The 19000-nt window shown below is 40.3% G+C and overlaps 1 protein-coding gene across 5 annotated transcripts in view; it reads right to left on the reverse strand.

Annotated features, from left to right (window-relative positions):
• The window catches only part of foxn3 (forkhead box N3), a 324620-nt gene that overhangs the window by 268243 nt on the left and 37377 nt on the right, over positions 1–19000 (reverse strand). Inside the window, exon 1 of one of the 5 annotated variants that reach the window (XM_067992051.1) lies at positions 18670–18756. The exons of the other annotated variants lie outside the window; for them this stretch is intronic. The gene's annotated coding sequence lies outside the window, so the exon portion shown is untranslated. Of the gene's footprint in view, positions 1–18669; positions 18757–19000 lie in introns of those variants that run through there. 5 annotated transcript variants of the gene reach the window in all.

Below are 19000 nucleotides of genomic sequence, written 5' to 3' on the forward strand. Positions count from 1 at the left end.
AGGGAGCTCAGATGAATTTTTTCTCCATCCAATAATGAGTGTGGGGAACAAGCTACAAGGAAAGCCCTCGTTGAAGTGGGTGGTATAAATGAGGCAACTGGATAAAAAGGGATATAAACAAGAAAGCAGTTAGGCGGATATTAGCCAAGAGGGATGGGTTTGGTGTGTTTACTGGCTTTTTCCTGCTCCTAATGTTTTTATGAATACAAACGCTAATCACATTTATTACAGCAACACCTGAGCAAGGTTCAAACTGTGCAGGGAGCGTATGCTAAATGTTTAAATGACCCGAACCTACGGAATCTAGGGGGTCAAGCTGCCTTCCTAGGAATTCAGGCCATTATCTCCCCCCACCATCCACCCACCCCAGCCCCCAGACAATCGGCACTTATTTATAGGTTGGAATAAAGATAAATGAGAGGAGTTAGCAGATTTAAAAAATCAGGTGCCACAACTGTACAAAAGGGAAACGAGTTCCACCCATGAAGCCACATAAAATGGTAATTGTATTTGCCCATCTCATCCTGGTCTTGCAATGAGATTGCAGCCTCAATCTGTCACTCCCTAAAAGTGATCCATTGTTCTTACCAAAAAGTCTCTTTATTGTTTCATTTATGTGCTACAATGACTGTGCTTACAGAAGATTTTGTAGTAAATAAGATGGCTTGCAGATTTGGTGAAAATATTTTACAGGTAAATATTAGTCCAGTTATAATGAACAAATAATTTGTAATCAATGGCAAACATATAAATGAAAACCAACATGGATTTACAGCCAGACCATCATCACCATATCGTAAATTTGCTGGACTTGTAGATGACCAAGCGAGTAGAAATTATAGATCTTAAACTTTTAAAAAAGCATGCAGTACTTTAAAGGAGACTGCTGGCAAAGGATTACAGGAAGAAGGGAGAAATAGCAAAGTGGATCAAATGCGGGCTAGACAATAAGAAACCAAGGATATTTAATTTATAAGTGGGCAGTACTTAAACGGGGAGAAGCAGCTTACAGGGTTCCCCAGAGAGCAGCTCTTGGAACAATACTTTGACAATCAACATGAACAACCAGACAAGTAGACCTAAAGCAGGACTGCATAGTTTGCCAACCTCACAAAATTGTGCAAGATGCCAATTCTCATGGAAACAGACAACAATTCATATATGGCATTTGACATGAAAAATGTACAAGTAATAATAAAAGTCTGAAAATTCTATGTTGATTACAAAACAAACAAAGTACAGCTAAAGTGATGGAGGAAAGGGATTTTAGAATGGCTGTATGCCAACATTTAAAATGTTTTGACAATGCTAGATGGTGGTAAGTCAGTCAAATGGAATGTTAATGTGTATCTGTTGCCAGATGCATGGAGTACACTTCTATGGATGTGAAAATAACCACAAGTCCTCAGTTAATGGTCCAGGGCCAGCATACAGTGGTTCAGATAGTTAATCCCAATAAGAGTATCAAAGCGCTCTCTCGATTACTATTTTAAGTATTCTTCCATCTTACCTATCTTCTGTTTTCCTTGGAAAGAAAAAAAAATTACTTCCTTCTCTCTTCTCCAGATTTCATTTTTTCTTTTACTTTGTGTTCACCTATTGATCTTACCCCACAATATTAAAAACGGGCATCAAAGACGGGCACCTCAGCACCTCACTCTACCGCAAGCCCACGGACAACCTCACGATGCTCCACTTTTCCAGCTTCCACCCCAACCACGTCAAAGAGGCCATCCCCTATGGACAGGCCCTACGAATACACAGGATCTGCTCAGACGAGGAGGAACGCGATGGACACCTACAGACGCTGAAAGACGCCCTCGTAAGAACGGGATATGACGCTCGACTTGTCGATCGACAGTTCCGACGGGCCACAGCGAAGAATCGCATAGACCTCCTCAGAAGACAAACATGGGACGCAACCAACAGAGTACCCTTCGTCGTCCAGTACTTCCCTGGAGCGGAGAAACTACACCATGTTCTCCGCAGCCTTCAACATGTCATCGATGACGACGAACACCTCGCTAAGGCCATCCCCACGCCTCCACTGCTCGCCTTTAAACAGCCACCCAACCTCAAACAGACCATCGTTCGCAGCAAGTTACCCAGTTTTCAGGAGAACAGCGTCCACGACACCACACAACCCTGCCACGGCAACCTCTGCAAGACATGCCAGATCATCGACACGGATAGCACCATCACACGAGAGGACACCACCCACCAGGTACATGGTTCATACTCCTGTGACTCGGCCAACGTTGTTTACCTCATACGTTGCAGGAAAGGATGCCCCGGAGCATGGTACATTGGCGAGACCATGCAGACGCTGCGACAACGGATGAACAGACACCGCGCAACAATCGCCAAACAGGAGGGTTCCCTCCCAGTCGGGGAACAGTTTAGCAGTCAAGGACATTCAGCCACCGATCTTCGGGTAAGCGTTCTCCAAGGCGGCCTTCGAGACACACGACAACGCAAAATCGTCGAGCAGAAGTTGATAGCCAAGTTCCGCACCCATGAGGACGGCCTCAACCGGGATCTTGGGTTCATGTCACGCTACACGTAACCCCACCAGCAAAAAGGGGGGGAAAAAATTATATGTTTTTAAAAATTCTCTCTCTCTCTCTGCCATTTTGAGTTTCTTTCTGCCTGCCTGTGTAATAGACACAATGTATATCTAGTGTACTGGGACTTGCTGTTCTCCGTGACTGGCCTGTTTGAATAACAACGACACCTTTTGATTGGTGTGATGCTGTCCCAACATAGTATAAGATATGCGATTTGAGAACCTTTTCATTCATTCATCCAACGAAGGAGATAATCTCCGAAAGCTTGTGATTTTAAAATAAATTTGTTGGACTATAACCTGGTGTTGTAAGATTCCTTACATTTGCCCACAATATTAAACATTGTAAACTAAATTAAAAATTCTCAAATATATCCTCCTTATCCTCAAACTCCCAACCAAAAAAAAATCTTGTATACTAGGAACATAGGAATAGGAGGAGGCCATTCAGCCCCTCAAGCCTGTTCCGCCATTCAATTAGGTCATGGCTGATCTGTACCTCATCTCCATTTACCCCAATAACCTTATCTAACAAAAATCTATCAGTCTCAGTTTTGAAAGCTCCAATTGTCCAAGCATTAACGGCATATTGGGGAGAGGATTCCAGATTTCTACTACCCTTTGTGTGGAAAAGTGCTTCCTGATTTCTCTCCTAAATGACCTAACTCTATAATTTTAAGATTAATTCCCCTCGTTCTTGTTCTGTTGAGCCAGGAAGAATTATTTTACTGCCTTTGTGACTCCAAATTAGTGGATCTTGGACATGACTCCAGCAACAGTTTTGATCAATGTCAACTCAGTTTAATACTGTATCAGCTGTGCATTTGATTGTTTAATTGAGATGTTGAGAGTTGTTCAAGTAAAAACTCACTATTTCTACTGATCAGCGGGTAGTAGTTGAAAACAAAAAAAAGTTAGACTAACAGCAGTTTTTGGGGAATTCCCCGAGATAATGTGGCAGTGAGCCAGAGTGGTTGGAAAGGTCCCGAACTGGATCCCTAATGTGTCAAACTATAGTGCGGGCACTAATATTGGACATATTGAGCCAGAGCCAAGGAAGAGAAAAAAAAAGCAACCAGAATTCTTCTCATGATCTCTATCGAGTGACCTCTTCTTCAAAGATGAGTGCGTGCACGGACATGGTTTTCAAACGGGTGTGTGGGGGACCCCTGAAATGTTGACCCCAGACAGCTACTTGAAGGAAAACAATGCTATACTTGCAGACAATGCATTTTATTGGTCATACAACAAAAACAATATGCTAGTAAGTCAATAAACATTACAAAATCAGACCAGACAGAAACCTGACCACCACTGGCATCCCAGTATGAAAGTCCATGGTGTATGTCAGATGAAGACGTGATTCGCTTTCATGCCTCTATGGTCAAATAGACTGATGATGCTGGCCGTCAAAGCTCACACAGAATAACCACTTGGCAAGGTACCACCAAGCTGCCCCCACAATCAATGCTTTGGGAAGCCTGAATTTTCTTTAATTTGCATACAAATGAAGCAAGCAAGACAAGCTGCAATAATTCAGGTCTCACTGATGGGAACATTTATTTCCTGTGTAATCCTCTGTGATGAAAGAGAAGTAGCAGCTTTCAGGTGAAAATTCAGTGCATTCCGGGACGCCTTTAGAATGAAAGAAATTAGCTTCATAAAAATAATTTGTGGTGTGCATTAACTTTTAGGTTGAATAACAAAGCTCCTTTAATTAGCTCCAAGTTTGGATAAAAATCCATTAGGAAATTGTTTCCATAGTTCTTATCTAACCAAATACCAGAACATCTTTACATAAAGCAAGGTAGCATCGAGAACAAGCTTGGAATTATTATGAGTCTAATCAAGATAAATCCTTGCACTATACAAATTCTTCCTTTGCAATCCCCCAAACAGAACCCGCAACTTTACAAATGCATCAATGACACCACACATGGCAAACTGCAATTTTAGTCATCATATCTCCAAAGGGACATTGGTAATTCATTAGAAAGCAAACAGGGCAAAAATTGCATTTTCCAGTTGCATCACTGGACTATTAAACAATGGTGCTTTAGTTGTACAGAGCCTTGGTCAGGCCCCAATTGGAGTACTGCGTTCAGTTTTGGGCACCAAACCTCAGGAAAGATATATTGGCCTTGGGAGGAGGTACAGTGCAGATTCACCAGAATTATTCCAGGGCTTAAAGGCATTAATGGATGGAACGGCAGAAGATCAGTGGCAGGTGTTCAAAAAAGAATTTAATGTGATACAGAACCAGTTATACCCCAAAGGGGCAAGAGCTCTACAAAAGCCATGGACACAAAAGAAGGGACAACATAAAACTAAAAGAAAAAGCATACATAAATGCAAAATCCTGGCAACTGGGAGATACACAAAGAGCAACGGGTGACAAAACAGTTAGTAAGAGTTACAAAAAGGGAGTATGAAAAGAAACTTGCAAGGGATATCAAAATCAACAAAATTTTTTTACAATTTTATTAGGAAAAAGAGGGTGGTCAAGAGCAATGTGGGTCCCTTAAAAACTGATAATGTGATATTGAAAATCAAAATAAGGAAATGGGGGCCATGTTAAATAATTACTGTGTGTCAGTATTTACAGTAGGGGAACAGGACACCTCAAGGAAACTAATTTTGAATCAGGGGCAGGGACTCACCATAATTAACATAAGCAAATTATCAGTAATGAAGAAAATAATGGCACTAAAGAGAGTGACAAACCCCCAGGACCAGATGGTTTCCATCCCAGGGATTTAAAGGAAGTAAGAGAACATTGCAGAAGCCCTAACTATAACCGTCCAATGTTCTATCAATTCAGAAACCGTTCCTTTAAATTGGAAAATTGCACGTCACTCCGCTATTTAAGAAAGATGAGAGAGGGAAACCAGGGAATTATAGACCAGTTAGCCTAACATCTGTTGTCGGGAAATTACTAGTCTATAATTAAGGATAGGGTGGCTGAACTCCGTGAAAATTTTCAGTTGATCAGATAGAGTCAGCATGGATTTGTGAAGGGTAGGACATGCCTGACTAATCTGAATTTTTTGAAGAGGTAACTAAAGTAGTGGACAGGGGAATGTCTATGGATGTTGTTTATATGGACTTCCAGAAGGCATTCGATAAAGTCCCTCATAAGGAATTGTTAGCTGAAGTGGAAGCTCATGAAATTGAGGGCAAATTATTGACCTGGTTAGCAAATTGACTGAGCAGCAGGAGACAGAGTAGGGATAATGGGCAGGTACTCAAATTGGCAGGATGGGACATCCCACAGGGACAGCTATACGCTATATTTATTAACGATTTAGATTGACGGGATAGAGTGCCACATACCCAAGCTTGCCGATGACACAAAGACAGGCAAACATTGTTAGCAGTGTAGATGGAAGCATAAAATTACAGAGATAAGATTAAGTGAATGGGCAAAACTGGCAATTGGATTTCAATGATGGCAAGCGTGATGTCATCCACTTTGGACCTGAAAAAGATAGATCAGAGTACTTTCTAAAATGGTGAAAAACTCAAAACAGTGGAGGTCCAAAAAGACTTAGCAGTCCATGTATGTAGATCATTAAAATGTCATGGACAAGTACAGAAAATAATCAGAAAGGCTAATGGAATGCTGGCCTTTATATCTAGAGGACTAGAATACAAGGGGTAGAAGTTATGCCACAATTATACAAAGCTCTGGTTAGACCACACCTGGAGTACTGTGTTCAGTTCTGGGCATCGCACCAGAAAGGACATATTGGCCTATGAGGGAGTACAGCGTAGATTTCATAGAATCATAGAATGGTTACTGCACAGAAGACGGCCAGCTCTCTGCAAGAGCAATCCAGCTTGACCCACTTCCCCGCCCTTTCCCTGTCGCCCTGCAAATTTTTTCCTTTCAAGTACTTATCCAATTCTCTTTTGAAAGCCACGATTGAATCTGCCTCAACCATCCTTTCAGGCAGTGCATTCCAGATCATAACCACTTGCCGTGTAAAAAAGTTTTTCCTCACGTCGCCTTTGGTTCTTTTGCCAATCACCTTAAACCTGTGACCTCTGGTTCTCGACCCTTCCACGGGAACAGTTTCTCTCTACCTATTCTGTCTAGATCCTTCATGATTTTGAACACTTCTATCAAATCGCCTCTCAACCTTCTCTGCTTTAAGAACAACCTCTGCTTCTCCAGTCTATCCACATAACTGAAGTCCCTCATCCCTGGAATCATTCTAGTAAATCTTTTCTGCACCCTCTTTATGGCCTTCATATCCTTCCTAAAACGCAGTGCCCTGAATTGGATACAATATTCCAGTTGTGGCCGATCCAGTATTTTATAAAGGTTCATCATAACCTCATTGTTCTTGTACTCTATGCCTCTATTTCTAAAGCCCAGGATCCCATATGTTTTGTTAAGCACATTCTCAACCTGCCCTGCCACCTTCAACGACCTGTGCACATACCCCCATTTTAGATTTACTAGAATGATACCCGGACTCCAAGGGTTAAATTACAAGGAGGGATTACACAAACTGGGTTGTATTCCCTAGAATTTAGAAGATAACGGGGTGATTTGATCAAAGTTTTCAAGATATTAAGGGGAACCAATAGGGTAGATAGAGAGAAACTATTTCCACTGGTTGGGGAGTCTAGGACTAGAGGATATAGCCTAAAAATTAGACTTTCAGGAGTGAAGTTAGGAAACACTTCTACATGCAGAGGGTGGTAAAGGTTTGGAACACTCTTCCACAAACGGCAGTTGATGCTAGCTCAATTGTTAATTTTAAATTTGAGATTAGTAGATTTTTCTTAACCAAAAGGTGTTAAGGGATGTGGGGCTATGGCGGGTAGGTCACAGATCAGCCATGATCTCACTGAATGGCAGAACAAGCTCTAGGGGCTAAATGGTCTACTCTTGTTCCTATGTTCAATTATGAGGACAAGTTGCATAAACTTGGCTTGTATTCCCTTGAGATTAGAAGGTTGAGGGGTGATCTAATTGAGGTCTTTAAAATAATAACGGGATTCGATATGGTAGATGTAGAGAAACTATTCCCTCTGGTGGGAGAATCCAGAACAAGGGAGCATATTCTTAAAATTAGAGCTTCATTTAAAAGTGAAATCAGGAAGCGCTTTTTCCACACACAAGATAGTGGAAATCTGGAACTCACTCCCACAAAAGGCTGTGGATGCTGGGGGTCAATTGAACTGTTCAAGACTGAGATTAATAGATTTTTTATTAGGTATGGGTATCAAGGGATATGGAAAAAAGGCGGGCAAATGGAGCTGAGGTACAGTTCGGCCGTGATCTAATTGAATGGTGAAACACGTCTGAGGGGCTGAATGGCCTATTCCTGTTCCTATGGTTTAAGATTCATCTCTAACAAGCAGTGAGAAGAGGGGAGTCCGATTTTTAGAATAACTGCAGTATATAAACCAGAGCTGGCAAACTCTGAAATAATCAAGACTGATTAAGACAAGAAAGCATAATCTCAAAATTAAGGTACAACCTGAAAGAAACCCATTTTTTTTTTAAAAAGTGTTTTTCTTTTAGGGTTAAAAATAAATTAGGACGAGATGGTAACAGGAACCATCATTTGGGGTTCAAGTACAAAGAAATTGGGAAATTCAATTTCAATGAAAAGCCTAAAATGAGCTCAAGTTAACCAAGTGTTGTATTGCTTCTTGGATTAATATGTGGCATGTTCAAGGTTTCCTACAGTTGCCAGAGTTGAGGAAAATTTGGAGTAGAACACAAGGTTGGAAATAAATGTAGTGAACCAGTTTTTTTTTAAAAAAAGGTCAGTCAGGTAGTGTTCGTGGACAAGTACAACAGAAATTCTCCCCCCTCTCTCCCCTGACCCCACACACTTTCTGTTGGGTAGAGAGAAAAAAAACTCCACAATGGATATGACTTAATTAATGAACTGTATAAACAGACAAAGAATCAATACAAAGTTAGCAATCGTTACTTTTGGAGAGTGGGCTCCACACTATCCAAGTTATTCTGCATTGTTATTTTTAAGTTAAATTATTATTGCACATGGCCAACATTAATATTACTTTAATGTTAATACTGTATAACTTCATGTAAAGACAACTGTTCTTGAAATGTTGAGAATTAAATGGAGAGGAGCTATGTTGGGAAGTTGCTGAGATATCAAGGGGAGGAGGCCCAAGAAGACAGCTTGCCCACTCACAGCCTCAATATTCTGACACAAGAGTTTCCACACACATTCACCAGTCTCGATCAAGATTGATCCTGGCAATAGAAAGCAAAAGAGGGTCCTTTCCCAAATCACTGAACTGACCATCCCTAGTTTAATTGAGGAGCATTACAGGGGCAATTCCTATTGAGGTCTTCAGGCTGTATTATCCAATCTCCCCAATCAAGAGCAGCAAGGATTCTAGAGGTCGAAAAGCAGAGGAAGAATTGAAACAAAAAGACATCTTCAATCCAGCGTCGCTTCACCAACTACTAAATGTTCCAACATCTTAGTGGGTCAAAATGCACATGCCCACATGCAAAGGTGCTGCATATACAAGACAAAAACCATCACAACCCAAAACTAGGGGGGGCAAAAAAGATTGATGTCCTAAAGTTACTTCATAACAGGATGACTAAAGATAACAGAATATACACACTTAAGAAACCACAAGCATTAGGTGACACAGCACACTGCACAGAGTGGCTGGTTACTCGTTTGTACTCATGATCATTCACAAGCCAAATTCCCAATGTCAGCTATGCTACTGACATAGGGAGAAGAAGAAAAAATTGGAAATAGTACAACTGAGCCACTTCCTGACCATTTTCAGAATAGCATTGAGGGGCGCCTCGGAGCATGTTTTCTTTCTCCCCTCCTGATTGTGGATAGTGTGTGTTACAGGAGATGCAAGAACAAGGCAGATAAGGCCTTAAAAAAGAGGCTTGGGTTGGTCTATCAAAGAAAATAAAAACATTTTTAAGACTTAATATTATCCTGAACCCGTCTGTATGAACTCGTTCTTGAGTTTAGACCAGCCAAAAGTGCATGGAAAACATCTGGATCAGAAATAATGAGTACCCAAAGCATAATTATTAACGCAGTTATTTCCTCAAACTTTTGAAGATATTTACTCTGACTAAAAAATTCTCAGCAACAGTCTCACAATCTTCAGTAAACTTGAGTTGCATCACAGTGGTTTTACAGCTAAATGCAGTTGCTATAACTGGAGAACGGCTAATGTACACCCAGCTATCTTCCAGAACACAAACAGATCTGCAGTCATCTGTCAGCAGCTGAAGTTTGTGGTTACTGTTAACACCATGGCAACAGAGAACACAATCCAGCAATTTTATAAGCATGGTGACCAGCACACACCCAATGTGCCCTACTTTTGTGAAAGCACTGTTTAGTTTATGAGGACACTTTAAACAGGGTAATTGGATTTGGCTCAGTTATTACAGCGATCATGGCTCCATTTTTTTTATTGCAGTGAAAAAAGCAAACTAAACTGAAGGGTCATACTGGGAAGTAAAAGAATAAATGTTTTACAGTCACTACCACAGCCCCAATATAAGCAAGAATCCAATAAGATACATTAGGGTAGATTTTAACTATCGGGCAGCTAACCGATGGAGTGCACTGGCCAATAACGCTAATGGGAAGTCCAGTCTATTTTGGGGGAACCCGGTGTGGCAGTGGCCCACACTATTGATGTGGAGCCCAGAGGAGCACTTACTTTTTTGGCTGCCCTTCGGCTGGACTGTCAGGTGAAAGTTGGCGAAGCGTGCATAACACGCACTCCGCCCAGTTGCGTCCTAAAATGGCAATCGGGCAGGGTCCAATGTATGTTTATAGGACCCCTATTTGCATAGTAAAAAAACCTATTGGCTAATTCAGGCAGGCATTCTAGTTGCCCAGCAGTAGACCCTTCCGAAGGTAGAGTCAACCGATTGGGAGCGGGAATGAGGCGGTGAGCTTTCCCCCCCACCATTTTTGGAGAGCTACCGCCCCGTTTCCGTCCAGCGGCGCCAATGAAGATTACCCCATTGTATTGACTAGTAAGCTTGGCTCAGTGGTAGCACTCTCACCTTTCACCCAGAAGGTTATGGATTCAAGCCCCACTCCAGGACTTGAGCACACAATCTAGGCTGACATTTCCATGCAGTGCTCAGGCATTGTTGGAGGTGCCTTCTTGCTGAAGAGAGGCTGAACCAAGACCCCGTTTGTCTGTTTGGATAGATGTAAAAGATCCCATGCCATTATTCCCAGTGCCCTGGCCAATATTTATCCCTCAACCAAACACCATCAAAACAGATTACTAGGTCAACTGTTTCATTGCTGTTTATTGGATCTTGCTGTGTGCAAATTGGCTGCTGCATCAGCCTACAAAACTGCGACTACGCTTCAAAAGTAATTCATCAGCTGTGAAACACTTTGGGACATCCTGAGCATATGAAAGATGCAACATAAACGCAAGTTCTTTCGTTCTAATGAACAATTATGGAAAAGGAGATCAGTTAACAGTTTGAAAAAGTGGCAGAAATTGCAGATTGTTTAATACAATGGACATGCCTATTCAGTAACAATTTTTCTATATAGGGAGGATTGAAAAAGATACAAAGTGATTTCTTAAATTTCAAACCAGGGCCACAATATCAGATAAAAGATGTTACATTTAGCCATACAACAAGAAACATAAATTCAGTATAGGGTTTTACATGATCGACTGGGAGTTACTGCTTTTTTTATTCTATTTCTAATTGCAGCCTTGACAGTAATATTTACATACAAAAAGAGAAATGCACATTTGTCCATTGTGCCCTCACACACTGAGTCTTTTATCATCAATCCACAGATTAAAACAGACATCAGAGGCCGCAGAGCGACTGACAAGTGCTGTTTGCCCACTTACCCATTTGGAAAAAATAATACATCAGAAACAAGTAGCAAAGGTTCGTGCAAAACGTGGGGAGGCGAGAAAGAAACCAGCAGTTGAAAATAAAAGCAACAAAAAAAAAAGGCATCTTGCTGCCAATAAATTTGAGATTGCAGTAAGGTTCAGCCAAAATAATGCGGTATCAATTATAGTCGATGTTTTGCCCCATGATCATTACTTTACTCATTTTTAAATGGGACTTCTGAAAGTGTGCAGCTTGCACTTCAGCTACAGGTGCAATTGTCTTGATAGAGAGAGTTGACATCCCAATTAGATATTATAGAAAAGATTCAAGTTGTACAGGTCAGGGAACCTGCCAATGTAATAAAACTAAAAGGTTAGTGTAGAATTGATGTACTGCCATTAACTTTTAGTAAATAAGGCACATTTACACACAAAACAAATGCTAAAGACATCTAGAGGCAAAATTCATTATTGCACCAACTTCTCAATTTCAAATTGAAAGTTCCAATTCCAAGTTTTCAGTTTCAGAATCTGTAGTAGAACTGGGTCTATGAGAACACTTGTGTGATTATGTACCAACTATTAATTTAAACATATACTAGAGTGCTATTCAAGTTACAAGGTATGTGGAGCACTGGGTTATCAGTACAGATCTACATATATTGTATTTTGGTGAATTTGAGATATTGTATAAGCAGTTGCTTTTACATTCAAGTTTACAAATTATGCTGTTAGACTACTGAAAATGCACTTCCAGGTACTGCTTGTAGGCCTAATTGTAGAATTATAATTCCCTTCCTTTAAAAGGGATATGCCCTGATAAGATCACATGGATCTTGAGGTACATTAGAGACACCTTTGGGAGAGGGGGCCGGGGGGGGGGGGGGGGGGGGAGAGAAATGATTACAATTCCTCTTCCTCCTCCTTCCAATTTTTTAGTCACGCTTCCTTCCCCCACCCACCCACCCCCCGCCCACTGTCCTCCTAGTTATACTATCTATTCAACCTTTCAAACACTTGTTTCCAGATTTAAAAAAACTAAATTCAAATTCCCACGGCACGATGGTCTTTGGATTACCAGTTCAGTGACATAATCCCTGCACTACCATTCCCACGAACGCAAGTTAGGAAGAAACCCGATCCGTAACAGTGGATTACCCGTCCCCCAGTGTAGGGTTGGGAGAACAAAGATATCTTGGAGTACAGTTTGGAAGCTTAACATCCCTTAGGAGGATATTTATGCTTCATTTTGACTATCTCCGAGAGAGTATATTCACAGGGTGCCAATGCTGACTGACACCAGGGATGCTTCTGTAGTAATGTCCTGGCAGTGCTAGGATTTCTAATACAAGGTGTTCCACGTCACTAGACCCAACAGTGACCTCCTTGGAGGGATCAGATGTAATCTGTCCTTAATCTATAAAGAACGGCACCAGCCTGTGCTGACATGTTGTCGTTTTCTTTGTGCCAGTGAACTCTTGGCATCTAAGGGCATAAAAGGTATTCTCAGCACTGTTGTGGTGTCAATTCAAATTGCCACATCCTCAGCACAATGCAGTGCCGGTGTTCTCTCAGCATCTTTCAGTGCCGATGTGCACTCAGCAACAACTGACAGGGCATGACTGAATTTCTTAAGATGGACAGTGGTCGTCTATCATATTCTAACTGATGCTAGAAACATGGTACAGCCATCTCATATGGGTGCATTTCATGCACAAGGCAAATTTGGCAAGTTGCAGTGTCATGTTGCAGTGTCAGTATTTTAAGCAACAATTGAGCGCCAGCAATTGTGACTCACCTACGGCATTTTGCACAGTATTTAAAGCCTTTGGCAGAAGCCTGTGCGGATATACTGGCCAAACTATGGAGGCCTAAGTCTGTTTTTGATACAGGCAATGTACTAGATGGATCATGCTGTACAACCACAACCCTGCTGAGGCACACACTCTGTACAGAGTGTAAAATTCCAATTTGTACCCTAGAATGGTAACGGTCTTGTCCATTTTTGTCTGCTTTATTTGCTCACTGTGATTGTCTAAGGAGCACAGAATTGGTGACTAGTATTACTATACAGCCTAAAGGGCATCGCTTTTCTTTTCTTGCATATACCTGTCCCATAAATGACAGTGTTGTATGATAGTTATGAGGTTTATTAGCCAGGGTCAACTGATAACGACAATTTACGTTCCCCCCAAGAAACCTGAAAAACACAAAAATCCAGACAAGCCAGATTAAATAACAGAATACTCAGTATCTGACTAATCTAACCTATCCTTATGGAGACTTTGTCCCAAACTTTGGCATCAAGACATGTGATGTGAGGAGCAAAGAACCTTTAGCAAACGGAAAGCAAACCAGCATGGCGCCGCAAGGCCTTTGGGCTTTGTGTGATGCAAATAAGGTATCTGCAACTTCACAGCACTTTAGTGCGCATGATCAGCAGCGGTTTCCCCAGAACTTATCGAGCTAAGCTGTATCATTAAGGTGTAAGGAATGGAAGAAATTAATTTATAAGCAAAGAAAGACTGATGTGGGTTACCGGGAACATTTCAAATTTAATCTACACTGTACATTTTGTTTGACAGCTCTGCCAAGGAAAATGAGAAGACTAAGCTGGTTCTGTCATGATTTGATGTGCCACCTTGGGAAAGGTGCTGAAAGAGAGATAATACATTTCAAAAAAAGGAAGACAGAATGGGAATTACTGTGGAAAGTTAGATGGCCAAATCAACTGGGAATACATATTTAAATGAAAAAGATAAAGACTTCAGATCAAGCATGCCAGCAACAAATCTCTCCCACAGTTTTAAAAAAATCTGAATTCTCCAGTATTAGTAGGAAAGAAAAATACCTCTCCAAGCACACTCTGCCTCTTACAACTAGGTATAAACACACACCTGATTCCAAGCATAGATTTGGACACCAGATCAACAAATTCACTCTCTTGTACAGAATGAGCTCCAAGTTCAACATTTAAACACAAAATCTTTACCAAAACAAAGCTCAATTATCCAGTTTTTAAAATGAAAATATAGATAATCCACTGTCAAATTTAACCTAGAGACAGCAATAAACCTTAGAAGTCTTAATAATTTCTGTCCAATGGTTTTGTGAAGGGTTTTCTGCTGTTTTTGTTTAGATTGAATTACAGAATGATTAAATGGGCTGTGGTACAAAGATTTGCAAATCCCCAGTTTACAGAATTCCTGATCCAAGCATAATCCAGACCCAAACATAAATTTCTTGGCAAACTGGCAATACAATTAGCGGTCAACCATATCAAACTTAGGCAGGAATGTCTATGTGCAGAGAGTGGGGTACAGTGGGCCATTTTGTAATGCAATCTGTGGGAGCGAAGTGTCAAAATAATGACATTTATCACAGCTGCAACAGAATTTGAAGTATGGAGAATTTTTTTTTTGGCAGACAAATCTTCTACCTGATTTTTGTTTTCTAGTCCTATTAGACAAATTGCTTTTAGTGTTTTAAAGCAGATCAAACAGCCCATCGGAAAAAAAGTAAAGAAAACACACTTCCCTTCAGAGGAAGAGAAAAGAAAATCAATGATAAGTTATCATGTTGTGGGAAATGTGCATGATCGAGAAAGATTTAAAGAACAGAAGAAATGCTGCTGTATCCAAGAGATCTTCAAACAGCAAGGCTGAATTTTGTGTTTTAGTGAAGTATCACATAACCAAAAGGCTAGGCTCATCAGTTCTGAATGCATTTCAATCTGTGCACCATTTTAAATGATCAGTCCACAATTGAAAACCCTGAAAGCCAATGGTATTTTTTAAAAATCATATATTTGGCAGAACTTCACGGTTATCCTAAACATGTTGGCACATATCATCTTAAATTTCTTGTATAGAAAAACACTCATTGGCTAATTTTAATATTGTAACATACTGCAGGAATGGAATATAATGTCCCCTGTTCAGTTTTCACATTTTACAGCACTACATTTTCAGCAACTACTTAGAAAAATACTTCAACTGAGGAGAAATAACAGGTTGACCAACAATGCACAAATAGATTTTAGACTTGCTGAAGTGCTCCAAACATATAGAACTCAAAAGTATTTATTCAACATATTCTGCATTTCCAGCTAGTACCCACAATTGATTGTTACAAGTGAGAACCAGGCCGAATATAGAAAGTGCAAAGGAGAAATAAAAAAAGGAAATAAGAGAGGCAAAGAGAGAGTATGAGAATAGACTGGCGGGTAACATAAAAGGGAATCCAAAAGTCTTCTATAGGCATATAAATAGTAAACGGGTACTGAGAGGAGGGGCCGATTAGGGATCAAAAAGGAGATCTACGCATAGAGGCAGAGGGCATGGCTGAAGTACTAAATGAGTACTTTGCATTTGTCTTTACCAAGGAAGACGACGCTGTAACAATGTGGTTGAGATACTGGGTGAGGTAAAAATTGATAATGAAGAGGTACTAGAACGGCTAGCTGTACTTAATGTAGATAAGTCACCCGGTCTGGATGGGATGCATCCTAGGTTGCTGAGGAAAGTAAGGGTGGAAATTGTAGAGGTGCTGGCCGTAATCTTCCAATCCTCCTTAGATACTGGGGTGGTGCCAGAGGACTGGAGACTTGCAAATGTTACACCCTTGTTCAAAAAAGGGTGTAACGATAAAACCAGCAACTACAGGCCAGTCAGTTTAACCTTGGTGGGGAAGCTTTTAGAAACGACAATCCGGGACAAAATTAATCGTCACCTGGACAAGTGTGGATTAATAAAGGAAAGCCAGCATGGATTTGTTAAAGGCAAATCGTGTTTTTGATGAAGTAACAGAGAGGGTTGATGAGGGAAATGCAGCTGATGTTGTGCATATGGACTTTCAAAAGGCATTTGATAAAGTGCCACATAATAGGCTTGTCAGCAAAATTGAAGCCCAGAGAATAAAAGGGGCAGTGGCAGCATGGATACAGAATTGGTTAAATGACAAGAAACAGTGTAGTGGTGAAGGGTTGTTTATCGGACTGGAGAAAGGTATACAGTGGTATTCCCCAGGAGTCGGTACTAGGACCACTGCTTTTTTTGACATATATTAATGATTTGGACTTGGATGTTCAGGGCACAGTTTCAAAATTTGCATATGACACAAAACTTGGAAGTGTACTGAACAGTGAGGAGGATACTAATAGACTTGAAAAGGACAAAGACAGGCTGGTGGAATGGGTGGACTCATGGCAGGTGAAATTTAATGTTGAGAAGTGCAAAGTGATACATTTTGGCAGGAAGAATGAAGAGAGGCAATATAAACTAAATTGTACAATTCTGAATGGGGTGCAGGAACAGAAACACCTGGGGGTATATGCACAAATCTTTGAAGGTGGCAGGACGGGTTGAGAAAGTGGTTAAAACAGCATAAGGGATCCTGAGCTTTATAAATAGAGGCATAGAGTAAAAAGCAAGGAAGTTGTGATGAACCTTCATAAAACACTGGTTCAACCACAAGTGGAGTATTGTGTCTAATTCTGGGCACCGCACTTTAGGAAGGATGTGAAGGTCTTAGAGAGGATGCCAAAAAGATTTACTAGAATGATTCCAGGGGTGAGGGACTTCAGTTATGTGGATAGACTGGAGAAGCTGGGGTTGTTCTCCTTACAGCAGAGAAGGTTAAGAGGAGATTTGATAGAATTGTTCAAAATCATGAAGGGTTTAGATAAAGTAAAGAGAAACTGTTTCCATTGGCGGAAGAGTCGAGAATCAGGGGACACAGATTTAAGGCAAATGGCAAAAGAACCAAAGGCGACATATGGAAAAACTTTTTTACACAGCGAGCAGTTATGATCTGGAATCTGCTGCCTGAAAGGGTGGTGGAAGCAGATTCAATGATGGCTTTCAAAAAGGAATTGGATAAATACTTGAAGAGAAAAAAATTGCAGGGCTATGGAGGAGTGGGACTAACTGGATTGCTCTTACAAAAAGCTGGCACGAGTTTGATGGGCTGAATGGCTTCCTCTGTGCTGTAACTATTCTATAAGAGAGAAAGTCACTTTTGTCATAGAAAGCTTTTTAAAAATGTTTTGAAATTGACCTTATTGCTCATCTAGACATGTGTAGGAGAATATATTTGCCTTGGGTAGTATTAATAAAATTGTACCAAACAACACAAGTTGCTGACAGTACAGTTACTGCATTTTGTACGTAATTCATTGTGTATAATATAATTCTGCTTAAACTGAAAAATGCTTGATTTAAGAAAATGTCACGTTCCTTTCAAGAATATAAAACTACTAAAACCAAATACTGCACGTTTGGATTTTTTTTGATGGTCTTGCATAATTCAGTATATTTGGCGATCTTAATGACATGGTCAAGATCAATGTTTAGAAAGGAGCTAAAGTTAAGTTGACTCCTGCTGTTAATAAGCACACCTTTCAGTCTGATACAAAGTAGCTAGTAGGTTCCTACTCACCCCTTCAGTCTGAAGGCCATGTAGAAAAGATGCAATAAAAAAATACACGCAATCTGGGTTGACGATTTTTGATGCCGCCTCTGGAGGAACAATTAGTGTTGATACTACAAACATACCCTGTATAGAACAGGCATAACATTTTGCTCAACCAAAATCAAGTCACTCCTAAGTAGTTTACCTCTCTTTCTCCCCCCACTAAGTTTTTTTTACACAAAAATGCTCTTAACAAGTAGAAGACTGGTGGAGAGGTTCAATGATGGCAGAATACAGCATAACACTAGAGGATTTGAAGGAATCAACAAAACCTAAGCTAATTGATGGACTAGATGGTTTTCTTCCTGTCCTTTTTCGTATGTTCATACAAGTTTCTTTTTTAAAAAAAGGAAACAGTACATGCAAATTTGTAAGTACATTTTAGGTGATTTGAAAAGGTGCTTTTTAAAATACAGATCTGAATTAAAATGATTACTTTAATACTTGATCTCCAATGCTGCTGCTCACTGTCAAAATGGGAGAACAACACATTTTCCTCATCTTGTAACTGTCTCTCAAATTAGTTCTCTCTCTCTGCATGTCTCACACACATTTTATCTTGTACTTTTTGTATCAGTTTATTAACTGTTCTGCAACAGACTTCCTCATTCTTTCTCTTTCCCTCTAAGAAAAATAGGCAGATGTTCCGTTATAAACAAATCTATCTGACTTTGCTATGATGCGGTTAGAATTGTGATGAAAAGTGTCAAAAGCATCATTCAAAATTTTGCAGCAAATATGCACAAATGTTATTTTACCTGATCTCATTCCCAAACGTTTTCCCTATTCGTTAGCCAGGGCTAACGAATCTGCTACCAGAGTCATCAGGGAGCTTGCAATTTCCTTTTAATATAGTTCGTGCTTTTCTGTAGGAAAGAAATGTCTTAAGGTGTGGGCTGAAGATTAACAAGAGAGAGACTGAACTGCCATTTCCCCTCCCCACCGGTCCTCATCACCTGTCAGTAGGGATACCGCTTAGTCTTTAAACAGGCTAAACTTATATATTTTATCTGATTATATATAAAATGAAAAACACAAATATCAGATGACATCTACTAAAAAGAAATAAGTTGCATTTATACAGTGCCT

The sequence above is a fragment of the Heptranchias perlo genome, chromosome 10 (assembly GCF_035084215.1).
Source record: "Heptranchias perlo isolate sHepPer1 chromosome 10, sHepPer1.hap1, whole genome shotgun sequence".
NCBI lineage: Eukaryota > Metazoa > Chordata > Chondrichthyes > Hexanchiformes > Hexanchidae > Heptranchias > Heptranchias perlo.